The sequence below is a fragment of the Lathyrus oleraceus genome, chromosome 1, assembly GCF_024323335.1.
Source record: "Lathyrus oleraceus cultivar Zhongwan6 chromosome 1, CAAS_Psat_ZW6_1.0, whole genome shotgun sequence".
Classification (NCBI taxonomy): Eukaryota; Viridiplantae; Streptophyta; class Magnoliopsida; order Fabales; family Fabaceae; genus Lathyrus; species Lathyrus oleraceus.
Genome location: NC_066579.1, coordinates 179,507,128 through 179,527,279, shown reverse-complemented (window position 1 = coordinate 179,527,279; position 20,152 = coordinate 179,507,128).

Below are 20,152 nucleotides of genomic sequence, written 5' to 3'. Positions count from 1 at the left end.
TTTTTCATATATGTTGTATAACTATTAACGTTAGGTTGCAATAAATATTTGATTTTTATTGTTGTTTCGGAAGATGAATATAATGGTAACAGAATAAATACTTACTTTGGGTTTAAATTTGGCTACGGATAATATTTTTATGCAATAATTTAATATATTTTAGTAAGTAGTTGAAATGAAAACGTCGCCAAAGTGACATCTTTTATTGAAATTGTTTATGAAAAATGTTAAAATTTTCAGGTCTGTGTGTATGTTTGTCCCTGCAAGTATCAATTGACTCAAAGAATAATCGGTGGTTGATCAATTTTTCATACGCGCCTATGATGGTAAACATGAGATAACTATAAGGTTTCACATGTGAATAATAAATCAATTCAAGGAGGGGTTTATTATTCGATATTTTTTTATTATCAATGTTTGATGGTTACAACAAGAGTATCACTAACAGTAAATATTAGTGTCCAAAGACTCAATATTGATGGTGCACTAGGTATCATTAGATTGACTATGCCATTATTTGAAAAATATTGATGATTTGGTTTTTCTTTTATATGAGTATATATAAAATGTTTAATTTTTGGTCTTTTTTCAGTTACAATTGCTTCAATATCTGCTAATCTGAATTCGTTTTCGGTCCTTAATGAGACAAATTTTAAAGAATAGAATGAGAACATGGAAGCTGTAGGGAATTTTAGATTATTGATGTGTACCAGATTTTATTTGGATTTGAAAGACACTTTTGTGGTTCTGTCATTTAGACAAAATTTAATTTCAGTTTCTTATTTGGACAAATCAGGTTATTTGTGTTCATTTGGAATTATATGTTTAAGTTGTCTTTTAATTCAAATATTGTTGGAACTGGTTCACTTATGAGTCATGCTAATCTATATTTGTTTGACACAATAGATACCTATGGCGAATCCTTAAACATGGAAACACGTGGTACTAAGCGTAAAATTGATAATAACAATAATAATAATAATAATAATAATAATAATAATAATAATAATAATAATAATAATAATAATTGAGGAGCATTATGGTACAAGCGCCTTGGTCACATCTCTAAAAATAGAGTTGATCGACTAGTGTCTGATGAAATTTTAGATTTCATTTACTTAACAAACTTTGATGTTTGTGTTGAATGCGTTAAAGGAAAATAGACCAAACCAAAGAAATTTGATGCATATAGAGCTACAAATGTCTTAGAATTGATACAAACAGATATTTGTGGACCATTTCCGACACCTTCTTAGAATGGTCAACAATATTTTATATCATTCATAAAAGATTATTCTAGATATGTGTACATATTTCTTATACATAAAAAGTCTCAATCATTGGATGTGTTCAAATCGTTTAAGGTTGAACTTGAGAATCAAATCAACAAAAGAATTAAGAAAGTCAAATCTGACCATTACAGTTAATATTACGGCGGACATGACAGTTCAAGTGAACAACGTCCAGGGCCTTTTACCAAATACCTAGAGGAATGTGGAATCGTCCCACAGTACACCATGTCAAGATCACCTAGCATGAACGATGTTGCTGAAAGACAAAATCAGACTCTTAAGGATATGGTAAGGAGTATGATTTGTCATTCTACTTTGTCAGAGTCACTCTGGGGAGAGACACTAAAGACTGCAACTTATATTCTAAATAGAGTACCCACAAAATTAGATGCCAAAACACCTTATGAACTTTAGATTGGGCGAAAGCCTAGTTTGAAACATTTTCATGTGTGTGGATGTCTAGCTGAGGCAACGCCTTATAGGCCAAATGAAAAGAAATTGGACTCCCGAACAAGTGAGCAACTACTTTATTGGATATTATGAAAGATCTAGGGGTTACAAATTTTACAATCCCAAATTAAATTAAATTTTTGATACATGAACAACCACATTCTTTAAGGACATTGAGTTTGGAGGGAAGAATAAGGTTAGAGACTTTGTTTTAGAGGAAGAATCGGTAACAATTCCAGAACCGATTCATAGAGTTGCTTTTGATCAAGCAAGTATGGAACCTCCACAAGACATTGTTGACTTTCCTCCTACTTAAGATGATTTGGTAATTTATGAAGGACAAACTCAAAATCCTCAAGAATAAATGTTACGAGAACCAATACCTTTGCGGAGATCCACTAGAGAAAGGAGAAATGATATTCTGGATGATTACATAGTCTTTCTCCAAGAACATGAGGAAAATAATGGTATGATGGAAGATGATCCAATCAACTTCTGTCAAGCCATGAAAGATTCTAACTCGGAAATATGGATTGATGCAATGAAGGAAGAGTATAAGTCCATGCAAGACAATAAAGTTCTGGAACGTGTCCCATTACCAGAAGGTGTGAAACCCATTGGTTGCAAATGGATTTTTAAGACCAAGCGGGATTCTAACGATAATGTGGGTAGGTATAAAGCTCGTCTTGTGGCTAAGGGTTATACTCAAAAGGAAGGGATTGACTTTAAAGAGACTTTCTCTCTGGTTTCATCGAAATACTCTTTTAGGATAATCATGGCTCTTATTTCACATTATGATTTGGAACTCCATCAAATGGATGTCAAGACAGCTTTTCTCAATGTCAGCGTAGATAAAATAATCTATATCCAAAAAACTTTGTTTCGGGAGACTCAAAGAATATGGTTTGAAAATTAATAAAATCCATTTATGGACTAAAACAGGCATCTCGTCAGTGGTACCACAAGTTTCATGAAGTAATTCTCTCATTTTGTTTTAAGGTGAATCTTGTTGAAGATTGTGTGTATCACAAATTCAGTGGGATAAGATACATTTTCCTGGTCCTATATGTTGATGGCTTATTGCTTGCCACCAATTATATATGCATGATGCACGAAACCAAGAAATTTCTATCAAGAACATTTGAGATGAAAGATCTTGGTGATGACTCATTTGTATTAGGAATCCAAATACGTTGAGACCGATCTCGAGGTATTCTAGGATTATCACAAAGGAGCTATATCAAGAGATACTCCAATTGCTAAGGGAGACAAATTTAGTCTCAGTCAATGTCTAAAAGGAAACTTAGAAATTCAAGGAATGCAAAAGATTCCTTACGTGTCAGCTATTGGGAGTCTGATATACGCCAAGTGTGTACGCGTCTGGATATTGCATTCATAGTTGGGATGTTAGGAAGATATTTGAGCAATCCATGAATGGATCATTGGAAAGCAACCAAAAAGGTTATGAGGTATTTAAAGAGAGTGAAAGACTATATGCTTACATATAAAAGGTAAAACTAGTTAGAGATCACTAAATACTCTGACTCATATTTTGTTGGACGCCAAGACAGTAAAAGATCCACTTCAGGCTCTATCTACATGTTGGCTAGTGGTGGAGTTTCTTGGCGCAATGCTAAGAAAACTCTTACAGCTTCATGCACCATGGCAACAAAGTTTATAACATGTTTTGAGGCATCCAACCATGGGATTTGGCTGAGGAGTCTTATCACTGGGTTGCAAATTGTGGAAGGAATTGAAAGGACACTTAAGTTATATTATGACAATAAATCATTCATCCTGTATTCCAACAATAATAGGAGTTCGACCAAGTCAAAACATATTGACATCAAGTTCCTAGTTGTTAAGGAAATGGTACAAAGTGGACAGATTTCCATAGAACACTTGGGGACAAACTCCATGATAGAAAATCCTATTATAAAAGGTCTTCCATCCAAGGTCTTTCATGAGCACACTACTTGCATGTGTGTTTTACCGTTAGAGGAGTCTTTGGTTTAGTGGGAGTTAGTCGATTATGAATTTTATGTTATGTGTTTAGTATTATGTATGCATACTCTGATTTTGGATATTTTGCAATTAATAAAGTTTGATATTCAGTAGTTTGCATTTTGTACAATAAATTTATTGAATGGTCTTACTAAAGTAAAGTAAGACCAGTTGAAAATTGACATATACATACTAACTTCATGTGATTTTCATGATGCACATTTCTTGATGGATCTATGTCATTTAGTTGTGTCACTATTAGTGATCATTCAAAGGTTTAGTTATGATTGATATAACTAAAATCACTTTGATTCTGTATACTGACATGACTAATTGATGAGATACCTTGTATATGCTTAAAGAATATAATGGCAAATTTTGAGCTCATAAAGTCTAACACATGTGTAAAGTTATATATGTGACCAGTGGGAGATTGTTAGAATTTTGGGGTTACAAATCTAATATTGTATGTGCTAGGGCCATTATTTAATTATTCAAAACTGCAATGGTCTAATTCATATTGAGTATGTGGCTAAAAGCATAATATCATGAAATATGAGATTTTTGTGTAGATACCATAATTCAATATCTAATTTGATGAAGGGGCAAATTAGAATATTGAAAACTAAGAAATAACCCTAAGGTTATTTATAGGGGTCATGGTCCCCATTTATAGACAACGTAAAACGGCTTATTAGAAATTCTCTCTTCATCCCCATCAGAGGAGAATCAAGGAGCCATATAGGAACTCTAAAAATCAAAAGATCAAATACCCACAAACCTTTAGTGATTTCCAATAGAAAATTCAGGTACACTTCCATTCTCTAGTTGAATTCTAATATGGGTTATCGACTCATAGGGATTATTTTAGAGTTTTGTTCTTGATTTAAATATCGATAGAAATAATAAGGTTATGAAGAAATTATAACAATTCCTTGAAAGCATCTAATTCATAATCAAGTTCTGGATGTTTAGGGTTTTTCTGTCACAAGCCAAGGTGATGAACACTTTGGAAACTCAAAATTAAGGCTATGTTTGAATTAATGGACTAGAACAGAGAGAGTGAAATGGAACATGATGAAATGGAGTGGAGTGGAATGAAATGGAATAGAGATTCCATTCCAATGTTTGTGTATTTTTTGTAATTTGACATAACAGAATAAAACAAATTAGTTCATTCCACTACATACATCACAAATTATGAGGAGTGAAAATTGAATGATTGGATGGAATGGGCTCTATCTTATTCTATTATGCTCCATCCATTATTTATAAATCCAAACAATATAATTTGATTATATACATCTCCATTTCATCACATTCCATTAACTCAAACATACCATAAGAGAATAACTACTCGTTGAAGAGCCATTCTTTTTGGATTATGGTTTTTAATTTTACTTTTGGTTCTTCTAGTTGTTCTTTCCATGAGAATTTGTCGCTTTAGAAAGCTAATTTTAAGGACCATTTATCTCGAATTCAAATTAATTTTTTTATGGATTTAATTTTTATGACTTTTTTGTTAAATGATAGTTTTTTGGCTTTTCAATATAAAATGATATTTTTGGGGGTTTTGAATTATTTTATTTTAAATTAATAACATGATAGATTTGGCTTAGTTGATATCATAGTGTCAATGACATATAAATGACACGAGTTAAATGAAAGTGTCAACTTTAAAAAAAGTGATAGGACCAAAACAATATTAGGAATTGTTAAATAGGTGGTCCAAAAGGATGAGTTATAAAATGGAGAAACTAAAACTTTTAAAAAATTAAAATATGGGACCAAAACAATACTAGGAATTGTTAAATAAGGGGACCCATAAGGTTATATTTTAAAATGAAGGAATTAAATTTTTAAAAATTAAAACAGGGTACTAAAAGTGAATCTAAGTCTATTTATTAAAAGTGATTTTTATGAATTCGATCAATTTTAAATAATATTTACTGTTAATTTATAAATCTTCTTAATGATGTAAAGATTTGACAAAAAGTCCAAGACCAAGTCGAATGAAGTTAAGGAGGTGAAACATAGTGAATTGGGGGAATTCTAACCCATAACAACAATTTGAAGGTCCAAGAACAAGCATGCTATTCTGGGAACACATTGTGTTTCACCTGTTAGATGAAGGTGATTTATCTAGAGGAGAGGTGAATATATCCCAAGTTAAAAAACTTTACAAAAATTGTTTTGAAAAATTTAATGGTTAGCGGAAGTGACCTGGATCGAATCGTCTAAATCGAACCGCTATCGAGAAGCTCAGATATGCGTATATGAAAACAATTGATGATAATGATAGACAAATCAATCAATATGTTAAAAAAACAATAAACATTTAAATGATATAGCTAAAGGTGGAGGATATTTCCAATGATAAAATACATAAAAACTTAATTGAGGCAAATTATCGAACACCTTCTGTGCAATCAATTTCGTTTAGAATTTTCTAAGATTTTGTTGATTTGGAAAAACAACTACAATCTAATGGATTGTAATCAACACAATAAAACCATTTTCAAAATGTTATTAATAAAATTTTAGCCAAACGTATTGATCGCACAGTCTACGAATTCAATAATTTACAAATGAAAAGTAAAAGAGATAGATAGATAGATAGATAGATAGATAGAGAGAGAGAGAGAGAGAGAGAGAGAGTACACAAGGATTTGTTTTAGAAGTTTACCAATCATCCTCACTATGGTTACATATGCCCCTAATTCCAAATGGAATTGAGATATCAAATTTACTTTGCAAAAGTAGTTTTATAAGAGAAATATAGCAATACAACCCCACAAACCATATGTTTGATGTTGATTCTAACACTTTCTCTTTCTTGATCTTGATCTCGATCAAGTCACATAACAATACCAATTTGATCCACCGTCTCACGCTACTCCTTTGCAAGAAATCTCGCTCTTCAGAGCTTTCACTAGATTGAATCCAAATTGTGAATTGTTTTCACCTAAGATTTACCAATATGATCCTCCGGTTATAGTTACTCCTTCGACCGAACCCACTGTTCTTCGAAGATTTCACTCGGCTGAATCTAACTTGTATAATCTTGTCCAAAACCTTCAAATCACCAATCATTCTTGAAGGAAAACCCCAACTTGGTTTTCTTATTTGAACCCTCAAATATTCTCAACCCAATTTACAATTCAATAACCTAAATTGAACGTTATCAACACTGATTCTAGATGGCACCCAAACTAAAAATGATTATGTGGAATTTGTTTGTGTGTATTCATAAAACATAGGTTGAAGGTGAAGATAACTCTTTGTATATTCTTGGTTCTGTATCCTTCAAATGATGCATGTATGATTTTGGAAAAATGCATCGTATGTATCGATCTATGTAAGTCATGTGTCGACACTTTCCAAGCATGTTGTCGCATTACGCGAAAAACCGGCGGGAAACAAGAACAACAGAGCCGCCACCGTGCGTTATTTATCCCAAAAGAGGGAAAGGAAACGCTCAGAGTAAACCTGGAAAAAGCATGGTCTCGCGACCAAAGAGAATGGGATCGGGAGTCGGTTATGCGGAGGGAAGGTATTAGCACCCCTACGCATCCGTCGTACTCGACGGGATCCACGCACAATAGGAAGGGAAATGGTTGCTAAAACACTGCTCGCACACACACACACATCGGCTGAAAGAGACACAGGAAACAAACAAGACTGAAACTGACTCGGCAGGATATCGCATCCTGGGCCTACTTAGTCTATCAAACATAGACATCAGAGTCAAAGTAGTTCGGACAGGGGAAACGACACATGCTCGCTAGGATGTCGCATCCTATGCATACGTATCTCCTTTGGACGAAGGAGAATCAGAGCATTCGTAGCTCGGCTGACACGCACACAAACAAACACAGGCAAAGGCAAACGTGGAGCCTGAATGCCAATCATTGGGCTTACATCAGCATCCGAACCAAAAACACACACAAGGAGGCAAACGTGGAGCCTGAATGCCAATAACTGGACTTACATCAGCATCCGAACCAAAACACACGCACACTGGAACCCGAATGCCACTCGATGGACTTACGTCAGCTTCCAAGCACACAACAAGACACAGGATGTGGAATGCCAATCGCTGGGCTTACATCCACCTCCTAACACCAACACAGGAAGAAGAAGGGTCTCGATTGCAACTAGGGCAAGAGAAAGGGGAGGTCTCAATCGCAACGAGGGCGAGAGAAAAGAATTAGTGTTAGTTGTTAGTCAAACTCGACAAGACATCGCATCTCGTGCCTACGTATCTCATCTGGACATGAGAATCAGAGTTGTCGTAGTTCGGCTAAACTATTCATGTTGGTTTGTGTTTTTTAAGTGGACAACGTCACTACGCAATCTACCGGATGCTCGACCTTTGGAGACTTACTCACCTGTAGTAGAAGGAGTTGACGTATCCTTAAGAGGGGATAATGTTTGTTTGTATTTTAGGAAAGCTCAAGCAAGAAAGGAAGTCCTATATGAAGGAACCGTGCTACCTTAATTGACATGCAAACGAGACTACGCGGAGTCTAGCAAACCTAGGGGATACAATCACACCACACAAACATATACAGCATGAAATAAACACACCAACAAGGGGCTCAAACATCAAGGCTAGGCTTTAGTCGAGGGGTCATATCAACCTCAACAAACAAGCCTCTGTATCGGGGTAAGGTTAGCTCTTAACCTTGCCATTGAGGGGCTAAGGTGAAGCTGATGAAAGGTGAGTGAAGATGAGACTTCACAACTCTTATCCCTGGTCAGGGAGAGCTTCAGACAAAGGAGCGTGGGTCCAGAATGGAGGGACCCTTCTACGCTCAAAGACTCTGACTCGATTGTGCAACAGCACAAGATCTTGGGTTTGTGTCCCAATGCGTCAACACACAGCCGTGTGAGCAGAGGGATGACTCACAGAATAGTGGGGGATAGATTGCATATCCCTTTGATCCACCAATTGCCTCATAGAGGTCTTTACCTGCTTGGCACAAATGTAAATAATCACAAACATCGCCTCTTAAGGAGGACTTCAGACAGTTGCATGGCCAAGTAACAGGCCAGGTCTTCCAGACTACATGGAGAATAGAAGTCCTACCTCAAGTGGTTTCAAAACCAAGCAGCAGCAAGCAAGTTCTTAAAGAACTGTAAGCGACTAAATGTACCTGAAATCAATCAAGTATCATCAGTACTCAGACAAACCAACAGTAAACAGCAAATGTTAATCTATACAGACAACACAAGTTAATGCACATAAGTGCAAGCTATAAGCTCAAGCTCAAGCTTCACAACCTACAAAACAAATTCAAATTAGTTCTCAACATCCAACAATCTCAATTTAATTGACTTGAAGCATTCTCCTTGAGCATTATGCATTTCATCCTGAAAATCCACACCAAATGTGAGAAACTAGACCACTAGGCCAAGCCTAGGGTCCAAAAGGGAGAAAAAAATCTAAACAGCAAGTAATTCTCAACCAAAATCATCTTAAAGCAGATAGAAAGCAAATGCAATTGATCCCATACTCATATCATTCACCATATTCATTTCATGACCAAAACAAGTCAAACTAGGTCAAATGCAACATCCAATGTCCAAACAGAATGAATTCCATCAAAAGCATACCAAAATAATTCCAAAAATCCTCAAATAATTCACACCTAAACAAGACATATTCAGGGTATAGCATGTCAATTTTCAGCTCAATTGGACAAAAGGAACTAGATCAATAAAAATCAAGAAATCCAGACACAATTATTCAAGCCAATTCAAGGTATCAACACATGCATTCACTTCAAAAATTCATAACAGAGTGAGAACAATTAAGAAATGAATGGGACCAAAACAGTGATGTTCTATAATGTGTCTACAACCAGCACACCAAATTTCACATTTATCCAAAACCAGATGAGAATTTCACACAAGATATACAAACATGTGTCACATAAGGTTGCACAATGAACCATCAGAGAAGAAAAATATCAATCAAATTGAAAATGCCATAGAAAAATCAAGAAAAATTCACATAACATTTCAACATATCAATAATCATCCATGCAAAATTTCAATCCAATCCAACAATCATAGGTCATGCAAATAAATTCAGAAAGTTGACCTAGCTAGGTGTGACACAAATTGTCACACCTAGATTCAAAAAAATCATATCTCAATCATCAGGTATCCAAAAATCACAAAATTTACATGGAAATCACCAGCAACATGTCCAGAATGAGCACAAAAAATTTCAGGAATTTCTTTAAATGTATGAGCATTTCACAATGAAAATGGCAAAACATGTAAAAAATACACACAAGTCAAAGATCCCTAGGCCAGGTCAACATTTGTCCATGCACAACTTTTGTAACCATGCCTATAAAAAACTAGAGGGAATTTGGGATCTATCAAAAAAAGTCTCACTATTTTTGGATTAGTAATTAATTTTTTATGATTTTTCTAATATTTAAATGAATTGTTAAATATTTACTAAGTGTTTTATTAAATTAATTGGATCCAATGGCATTTCTGTAATTATCAAGTCCAAGATCAAAACGCAGCGTAGCACATTAATGTGCTGTCACGCGCTGATTGGCTAGGAGCGTGGAGGGAAACACAATTCGAATTTGCACACGAGTTTCAACGGATCAAACGCAAAACATTTCCAGAAAACTCATCGTCTTCATCGCGTTTTTCCAGATTTCACATGAACATCAAGAACATCAAAGTTCCACCAAAATTCACAAATGGATAGTCATTGGAAAGGTCTAAGCATGTGGAGTCCAAATATCATCATCAAATCATCCAGAATTTCACATACATTACGAATCGATTGAATTAGGTTTTGCTCTCAAATCTTTGAATCAACATAACTTATCCTATGGTTCACCATTTCCAAAACTAAAGGCATCATGATAATCTATGTCAAACACACTACAAAACGCATACAACAATTAACAAAATCATGAGATTCGATTTGGCACCTTAATTCGAAGGCAGCGTTGAATCGTGATGTTTTGGCTCGAAATTCCTCCAAACAGATGAAGAAGAAGGATAGGTGAGTTGACTGGAATGCTTTGCCTAGCTCGAAATTGCTTCAAGTGCAAGAGATTTCAATTCACCATGGATGCATCAAGAATGGACAGTGGAGAATTTGATGTTCTTTGGTGATGAATTGCCAAAACAGATCAAGAAGAAGATGAATGGAGATTGAATCAAAAAGAATTACACGATTTGGTGAAGAATTGGAAGAGTTTGATCCAATTTTGTTCTTGTGTGTTCTTGAGAATTTTGGAGAATTTGGAGGGAAAAGTGGTTGCAATTTCTTGTGAATTGTGATCCTCATCAGAAGTTTGTTATGATTAGGATTAAGTACTTCCCACTAATCAAGCTCTTAATCATCATTTAGCCAAATGTCATGTAATTAGCTTAAAGTGAATTTACTAAGCAAGGGCAAAAATGCCATTTCACCACAGGCCAATGACAGCTCATTTGACAGCTCACACACTCTCAAAATGACATGTGTGATCTGTTGCAACTTGTCCCATGGCCATTGGATGTGTAATTTGCATTTTCACTATGCTATGCTAAATTGTACATTTTCAAATGAAGTTCCAAAATGACTTGGTCAAATATTGCACCTCAACATGTTATGACAATTCAAACCATTTCCAATTTGCATTTGTGAGGTGTTGCAAAAATCCCCATTCCAAAATTCTCATTATTTCTCAACTTGGACCATTTTGCCCTTGGATTTTTAACTATACACTTGAAAATTGACTTTTTGTATTGACCACTTTTGATGAATTCCAATTATGCACCATGGAAGTATATGTCAAATGGAGTTTGCACATAAAAAGATCACTCAATTTGGACACTCCATGTGGAAGTTATGCCACTTTGATTTCGGGCATTTTCTGAAAATGATTGGACCATATCTTGCTAACCACACATGGGAATTTCAAGTTCTTGGACTTTTTGGAATGGTGAGATCAAGATCTTCCACTTTCATGTTGGACAAAATTCCATTTGAAGCTTGTATGATGAAGTAATTTTGAGGAGAAAAAGTTTCCATTTTGGGCAGCTGAAATTACAGGTCACCTGCTATTTTAGGAAACTTCTTGTCTGACCTCCAAATCTTCAACCTTGGTCTTTGATATGTCAAATGAGACTTGTATGGACATGAATGAGGCCTTTCAAACCATCTCACACCTTCCAATCCATAAAATCAGGCACAGTTGACCACAGTTGACCACAGTTGACTTTCTATGGTTCCAGCTGAAATCCAGCTGAACTGTTGACTTCTGAGCATCCAATATTTGGCCAAATCACTTCAAAATGATCCCTGGACCATATAAGCTTGATAAATCAACCATAGGGCTTTGTTCCAATGAAAATGGCACATGCTTGCTTGTTTGACTGATTCTCCTGACCAGTTTGACCTAATTCTTCAGTTGGCTTGCACTTGAGCAAATGGACAATGCAATGTTATGCAGTGGACCATGTTATGTTAATGACCTAATATGAAATGAATGTACAAAATGTAGGGTGCAAATTTGAGGTGCTACAGCTGCCCCTATTCAATCAGCTGGGAACCCGAATGGATGAGAGCAACGGCTGTCAGACTTTCAGGGTAAACAGGGATTGAATACCAAGAACCGTAGAAATTTGCACACTGCTGGGATTTGTCTTTCTTGTTTTTGTTGTTTTTTTTTCCAGAGGTACAAGCACATCCAAACATCGACACACGATGAATGGGAACAGAAATCATCTCAACTAGATGCCAACGGACAACTAGGAAAAACTCAACGTTTACCAAAACCAACGGAGAGGTAACTCAACTCTACTGGGGATAACCAGGAAAGGATACAACCATACGTCAGCGGACGCAATGGGAAAAACTCAACGTTTACCAAAACCAACGGAGAGGTAACCAATCATTAATGAATGAATGGAAAGAGAGATACAACCATACGTCAACGGACGTAATGGGAAAAACTCAACGTTTACCAAAACCAACGGAGAGGTAGAAAACTCAACCAGACGTCATAGGACGAAAGGGAGACTCAACGTTTATCGACACCAACGGAGAAGGAGAAAACTCAGCCAGACGTCATAGGACGAAAGGGAGACTCAACGTTTATCGACACCAACGGAGAAGGAGAAAACTCAGCCAGACGTCATAGGACGAAAGGGAGACTCAACGTTTATCGACACCAACGGAGAAGGAGAAAACTCAGCCAGACGTCATAGGACGAAAGGGAGACTCAACGTTTATCGACACCAACGGAGAAGGAGAAAACTCAGCCAGACGTCATAGGACGAAAGGGAGACTCAACGTTTATCGACACCAACGGAGAAGGAGAAAACTCAGCCAGACGTCATAGGACGAAAGGGAGACTCAACGTTTATCGACACCAACGGAGAAGGAGAAAACTCAGCCAGACGTCATAGGACGAAAGGGAAAAACTCAACGTTTATCGACACCAACGGAGAGGAGAATCCACTTGGGGAAGGGTACAACTAGACATCATAGGACGAATAGGAAAAACTCGATGTTTATCGACACCAACGGAGAGGAGAAAACTCTGAGGGGAATCATATGGTATTACCAAGTGATCTGTAGGGAATAAGCAACTAGACATCATCGGACGACTAGGAAAAACTCGACGTTTATCGACACCAACGGAGAGGAGGTTCAACTGGGGAAGACCCTGTGGGGAAAGATATCAACTATACGCCAACGGACGCATAGGAAAAACTCGACGTTTATCGACACCAACGGAGAGGAGGAAACTCTTCTAGGGAGAGTGAGAACACAACCAAATTATCAGCGGATAATTGGGAAAAACTCGACGTTTATCGACACCAACGGAGAGGAGGACCCTACTTCACTAGGGAAGGAGGACGACATTACGAACATCGAAAGATGATGTTTACAGACATCAAAAGCAGACCAGACACTTACGCATGACTGGGAAATCACCGAAAGATGGTGTTTACCGACACCAAAGAAGTAACATACGCGGGTGCTAACAGGATACTGACATCTACATGTCCGGGCAAGGCTACACACTTGCAGGGGATCTCACTGGGGATCAAGGTCACGACAGCGAGCAAACAGGATGGAACACCACGGATACCGGGTTGTAGGTATGAGGCGGGTGACCGACCAAAGCGTGAATTGGTTTGTGCCAAAACACTCAACATCCTGAAGAGGGCTAGAAAGCAGTCTTGTTAAAGGATGGACATTCGATTCCACAGGGAATACGAATCTTACTCGACTGGGGAGGACGACTTCGACCCATGAGCGCATGAGACATATTATCTATGGCCGTCAACACGTAGATAATAACCTCGCATGGAAGATTATCCATAACCGGGTTGTAGGTTGTTAAATGGATAAACGACCGAAAGGAAAGGCATCAGGGTACCAGGACTAGGTATGCAAAAGCTGACCAATCAAAAGAGGATAAAATTGCTGACTCGGAGCAAATACCCAAAAGAAAGGGGAAGACCCACTGGGGACAATACTGCTCGATCAAGGCAAGTATCCAGAGGGGAAAAGAATATCAATACCGCAAACCGGATACTGATAACCGCAAAGAGGGGATTACATCTACCGGTTAGTAGGCAGAAAACCTCGGAAAAGTAACCAGTCATCGATAAGGATGAGAACAAAGGGTTAACTCCACCAAGGGGAGAACGTGGGATTTTACAACTACCAGCTAGTAGGTAGAAAACCACAAAGATAGGACTTACAACTACCAGTTTGTAGGTAGAAGCCCACAAATTCCGCTGAGGATAAGATGAATGAGTACCGGTTAGTGAGCCACTATTCATTCATGCCCCAGGGCAACACAAGAGACAGTCAACAAGAAGCCAATTTAGGATCGATCCAAAAAGGCAAACTGAATCAAGACTCATCCTAATGAGGAAAGAACTCAATAGGGAAAACCCATCCCATTAGGGAGGGAACGGAAGCAACCGTCATCCACGAGGATGTATCTCAGTGGGGAAATGGCAGGAAAGGATGGACACTTTCTGCTTAAGGGGTAGACTCTACATGGAGAGATCAGACACACCCACATCTACTAGGAGGCTACTGGGTAAAACCAGGTTTTTCTTTCACCAACGGATGAGGAAATAAACCTCTCTGGGGGTACCAATCCTGAGTGCCGTCAGGAGCAACTGTAGCGAAAGCGCTGTACAGACGTCGAACAAGAAGCTGCCTCTGCCGGGGAGACGGTCTGATCGGGTTAACACATGAATGCATATGTTTGAATTTTTCTATGGCGTAATGCTCCATTATGAATGGAAATGCTACGCCTTTGAGGATGCAATGATTACTATATGCAAAATGCAAAATGAACTCCGGCTAGGGAGCCGAACTGATCAGATACTCCAACTCTGTGGGGAGACTTTGCTGAGGAAATCTGCTTGAAGAATACTCCGCGGGGAGAGCCTTGTTGGGGAAATGCTTTGCGGAGAAAGCACTGACTTCTCACTCATGCTGGAGAACAAAGATACCAAGAATCAGCCAGATCTCTGGTGAAAATAGATAGGCATCGATGAAGTTCCTCATGTCAACCACTCTGCTGAGGACCTACCTGAGAAAATGACGGAATACTGAGACGTCAATCCTCCAAATACCGAATCGTTGCAGAAAAGCATCCGTGCCAGGGAGAGGAGAAGACTGCTCTACTGGAGAGACGAAAATTGAAGTCTTCAGTACACCTACTACTTGAGAACTGGCCCACGATAATGTCCAAAACAACAACCTTGCTGGGGATGCCCCACGATAGGGCTCAAACAGCACTCTATTAGGGATGCCCCACCATAGGGCTAACAGAGACTTGGAGAAAACATGTTGCACTGTCGGGGACGTGAAGATGAACAACTTCAACCAACACTGCACTGAGCAACCTCGCTGAGGAGAGACCATGAAAAGGTTCTACAGGACAAAGATACAGTTATGCTCGAGATACGAACGACTGTCTTACCCGTCTGTAATCATACCACCCTTGGGAGAGCACTGCGGGTCTCCTAGGTATCCTTTCATCATTGTGAATGTTCACTTTGTTTAAGAACAATTTTGTGAAAAATTTTGTTTATTTTGAAAACAATGATACTTTATCAATTAAAACATGCAAAACATTTATTGAGTTGAAACAAATAAGAGTGCAAATAATGGGGTAAAAGCTCAAATCGATGTGATGGAATGGTAGTCTGCAAAGGGCGAGACTCCATAGATCTGTACAAGTTTGAAATCGGTGATATATATTGGAGAGGGCTACATTGAACATAATGACCTTTCCTCTACCATTCTGAATCTCGATGTATTCGGAGCTTCGGTCGACGACGCATAGAGAATTCCTGGCGGATGACAGATATAGAACACGGTCTTGTCAAGATGCAGTTACTTGCCAAATCCCTAATTTTTGCCTAGATTGCCCCGGTGTGAGGTGCTCAATCTAGCGAGATGCAAATTCTTTTTTCAATGTCTCTAACTTTTGCCTGGATCGCCCTTTCGGGTTTTCAATCCACCGAGACGCTCCTTTTTGCCTAAGTTACCCTTTGGGGTGTTCAACTTAGCGAGCTGTTTTGCTTTTTTTTTTGTTTAGGCTAAGTATTTCTTGACTGCATCTGGATTCACAGGACGAGCGAACTTCTTCATCCATTGCTGTAAGTGTCAAAGCACCGCCTGAAAAGGCTCTCTTGAAAACATATGGACGTTCATAGCTTGGAGTCCACTTGCCCCTGGAATCGGGCACGAAAGACAAGACTTTCTTGAGCACAAGGTCATTTTCTCAGAACTCGAGACTCGACCTTCTAGTCGAATGCTTTCGTCACTCTCTGCTGATATAACTGACCATGACACCTGGCAGTTAATCTCTTCTTTTCGATCGAATTCAGCATCAGTCAACCTGGGACTTTGAGGGTGCTATTTTCCTTTGTTTTTTCTTTTGATTTTGCTTTTGATTTCTTTTGATTTCTTTTGCACCCTTTCTTTCTCTTTTTTTTTTTGATTGATTTTTTTTTTGACAAAATTGTTTGCAAAACGTCCTTTATTAATGATAATCATTGAAAACATGTGGCCCTACAATGAACCACTACGCCTTGGGCAGAACGTAGGGTTTTATGCAGAATGAAAAAACAAAAGAAAATTACTCTGTCTGAAGAGTAACTTGAACTATATCATCTGCAGTCCAGTTGTTGATCACTTCCCCTGGCGCACTCGGGCGGACCCAGCAGTCGAGATCACAATCACTGTCACAGTCTTCCACATCGGTTGCAAAGACGGTACCGTGATTCATCAGCCCAGCGCTGGTAAAGGTACTAGGACCTGCTGCCCCCTGCTCTGCTCGGAGAGGCTCATAACCGATGCCAAACTTATCTTCTTTGACAGGCAAGTCCACCATCTTGCCCCAGCCTTCAGCCTTACCAGAGTCAACCACCTCCTTAGCTTGCTTGTAGGAAGTGATAGAAGCACCTGGCTTCCTCTGCTCAGCATAGGCTACCCTTTCAAGCGCTACAGTCTCAAACGCCTGGCACAAAGTCTCATGGATCTCGCCATCCACCTCGACATATTTGAACGAGGATAAATGACTCACCAAGATGTCCTCTTCACCGCACACGGTCACAATCTGACCGTTCCAGACGTATTTGAGCTTTTGATGAAGAGTCGACGAGACTGCCCCAGCTGCATGTATCCACGGACGTCCCAGAAGACAACTGTAAGCAGGCTGGATGTCCATGACATAGAAGACAATGTCAAACTCCTCAGGACCTATCCTTATAGGCAGAGTGATTTCACCAAAGACAGAACGCTTGGATCCATCAAATGCTCGAACGACTAGGTCACTTGGTGTCAGCACAACCCCTTCAACCGGTATCTTCTTCAGGATTTGCTTAGGCAACACGTTCAACGAAGAACCGGTGTCCACCAAGACATGAGACAGCACAGCCCCCTTGCACTCCATAGTGATGTGTAAGGCCTTGTTGTGATTCCGACCCTCGGGTGTCAAATCAAGATCTGTGAACCCCACACCATGTCGGGTACTCACATTGGCCATTACACCCTCAAGCTGATTGACAGAAATCTCCTGAGGTACATACGCCATATTCAACATCTTCAGCAAGGCGTCTCTATGTGCCTCAGAGCACAATAGCAGGGAAAGGATAGAGATCTTGGAGGGAGTTTGATTGAGCTGATCTACAATCTTGTAGTCACTCTTCTTGATTATCCGCATAAGCTCTTCCACATCTTTTTCAAACGAGCCACCAGGCACATTTGCTTGAGTAGGAGTTTCATCAACTACGGTCTGTTTGCCCTTAGCTCTAGCAGATGCCTCAGCATTGGCATCCCTCAACTGTTGAGGCGCAAACAGTCGACCACTGCGAGTAAAACCTCCTGGTCCACCCACATTGTCCACAGCTGGACTCGCAACCACAGGAGCTTTACTGGATGGCGCACTAATTGTCACAGGCGCTTGATTCGAAGGCTTGACCCTGTTCTCAGCCCTTCTGTTGCTTCGGTAGGCATTGTCGTACCTCCAAGGCACGCCATTATTGTTCTCGGCCCTTCTAACCGGAGCGATGATTGTTGTTGGAGTATTGGTAGCAACTGGTGCAGATATGGTAACTGGAGTACCACTTGTTGTAGGTGCACGCCCTTCAGATGGTTTGAAGAAGATTGTGACAGTAGACACTGCCCCACGCTCTCTGTTATCAACCCGGCCAAACTGAACACAGCCTCGATCCATCAAACCCTGAATGCCAGCCCACAGTAATTCACACCCATTCTCAGCCTCTGCACAGCCCAAACAGTCTTCACTACAGCCCGGATGAACACCACTATCCAGCAGACGGCCCTTAACCACAAGCAGAGAAGTCTGAATCTCTTCAACGTTGACAACCAAATCTTCAGATTCGACCCCTTCGATACAGTTTACCCTATGAGCACCATGCGCAGGCATAGGATTATTAACAACATTTGGCACGGGAGCAAAGTTAATCGTCTTGGCGTCGATCAGGTCTTGGACTTTATGCTGAAAAGCCCGACATTTCTCAATATTATGCCCTGGTGCTCCCGAATGGAAATCGCACCGGACATTTGCATCATACCCTAGTGGTAAAACAGTTGGTGGAGCCATGGTTCTCAATTCCACAAAACCCAATCTGAGCAACTCAGGCAGTAGCTCAGCATAGGTCATGGGCAAAGGATCAAAACGTCTATCAGGCTGCAGCCTCTGCCTCGGCTGATAAGGGCGTTGCTGCTGTTGTTGTTGTTGTTGTCTTGGTTGTTGAGGAGGTTGACGTTGTTGCGGTGCAGGAATGGTCACTGCAGCAACCTGTCTGTACTGATGCTGATTTCTGTTCGGACCTCGGCGGTGTTGAACAACACTAGCTTCACCTTCTCTACGGCGAGGTGCCCCAGAGAAAGGTTTCTTTGATGAAGAGGAACCCGCATCATTGATCTTCCCAGCTTTGATCAAACTCTCGGTTCTTTAACCACAAATTACAACATCAGAGAAGCTTCCAAATGGGCAACTCCCCATTCGGTCCATGAACACTCCTTGCAGTGTGCCAATGAACATATCTGTCAACTCCCTTTCCAGCATAGAGGGTTGAACTCTTGCAGCAAGTTCACGCCACCTCTGGGCGTACTCTTTGAAGCTCTCATTATTTTTCTGGCACAGACTCTGCAGCTGAGTCCGGCTCGGTGCCATGTCCATGTTGTGCTTGTACTGTCTGAGAAAAGCTTCTCCCAGATCCCTCCAACATCGGATGGAGTCTCGTTTCAACTCCATGTACCAATCCAGAGATGCCCCAGATAGGCTATCTTGGAAAAAATACATCCACATCTTCTCGTCATCGGTATATGCCGAGATCTTCCGATAGTAAGCCTGCACATGGGTGCGAGGGCAAGAAGTACCGTTGTACTTGTCGAAGGTAGGCGCTTTGAATTTGTGGGGAATCCTCAAACCTTCCACTAACCCCATGTTTGTGACATCGAACCCAAGAGAGTTCTGGCATTCCATCGCCCTAATTTTCTCAGCCAGGGCATCCACCTTCCTATCCCTGTCCTCCATTCTACCAACATCACCATCGTCCTCACTCATCATCGTGAACATGTCTTCTTGTCTGTCGACAAGAGGAGCTGGATGACGCACCGGAGCCCTGGTAGCTCTAGCATTGACCTCTGCAGCAAGAGGCTGACCATTAATTCTTATACCTTGGAGTTCCTCTCCTGTAGCATAACCATGACCGGGAGCAGCAGCAACATTGACATTCTCATATCCAGGTGGAGCAACAGGTGAACCGCGGTTAGACGCCTGAATAACCGTTTCCTGTCTCTGAACCAGAGCACGGAGCTCCTCCTGACCTTGAGCAACCCCTTGCATCATCGTCAAAAA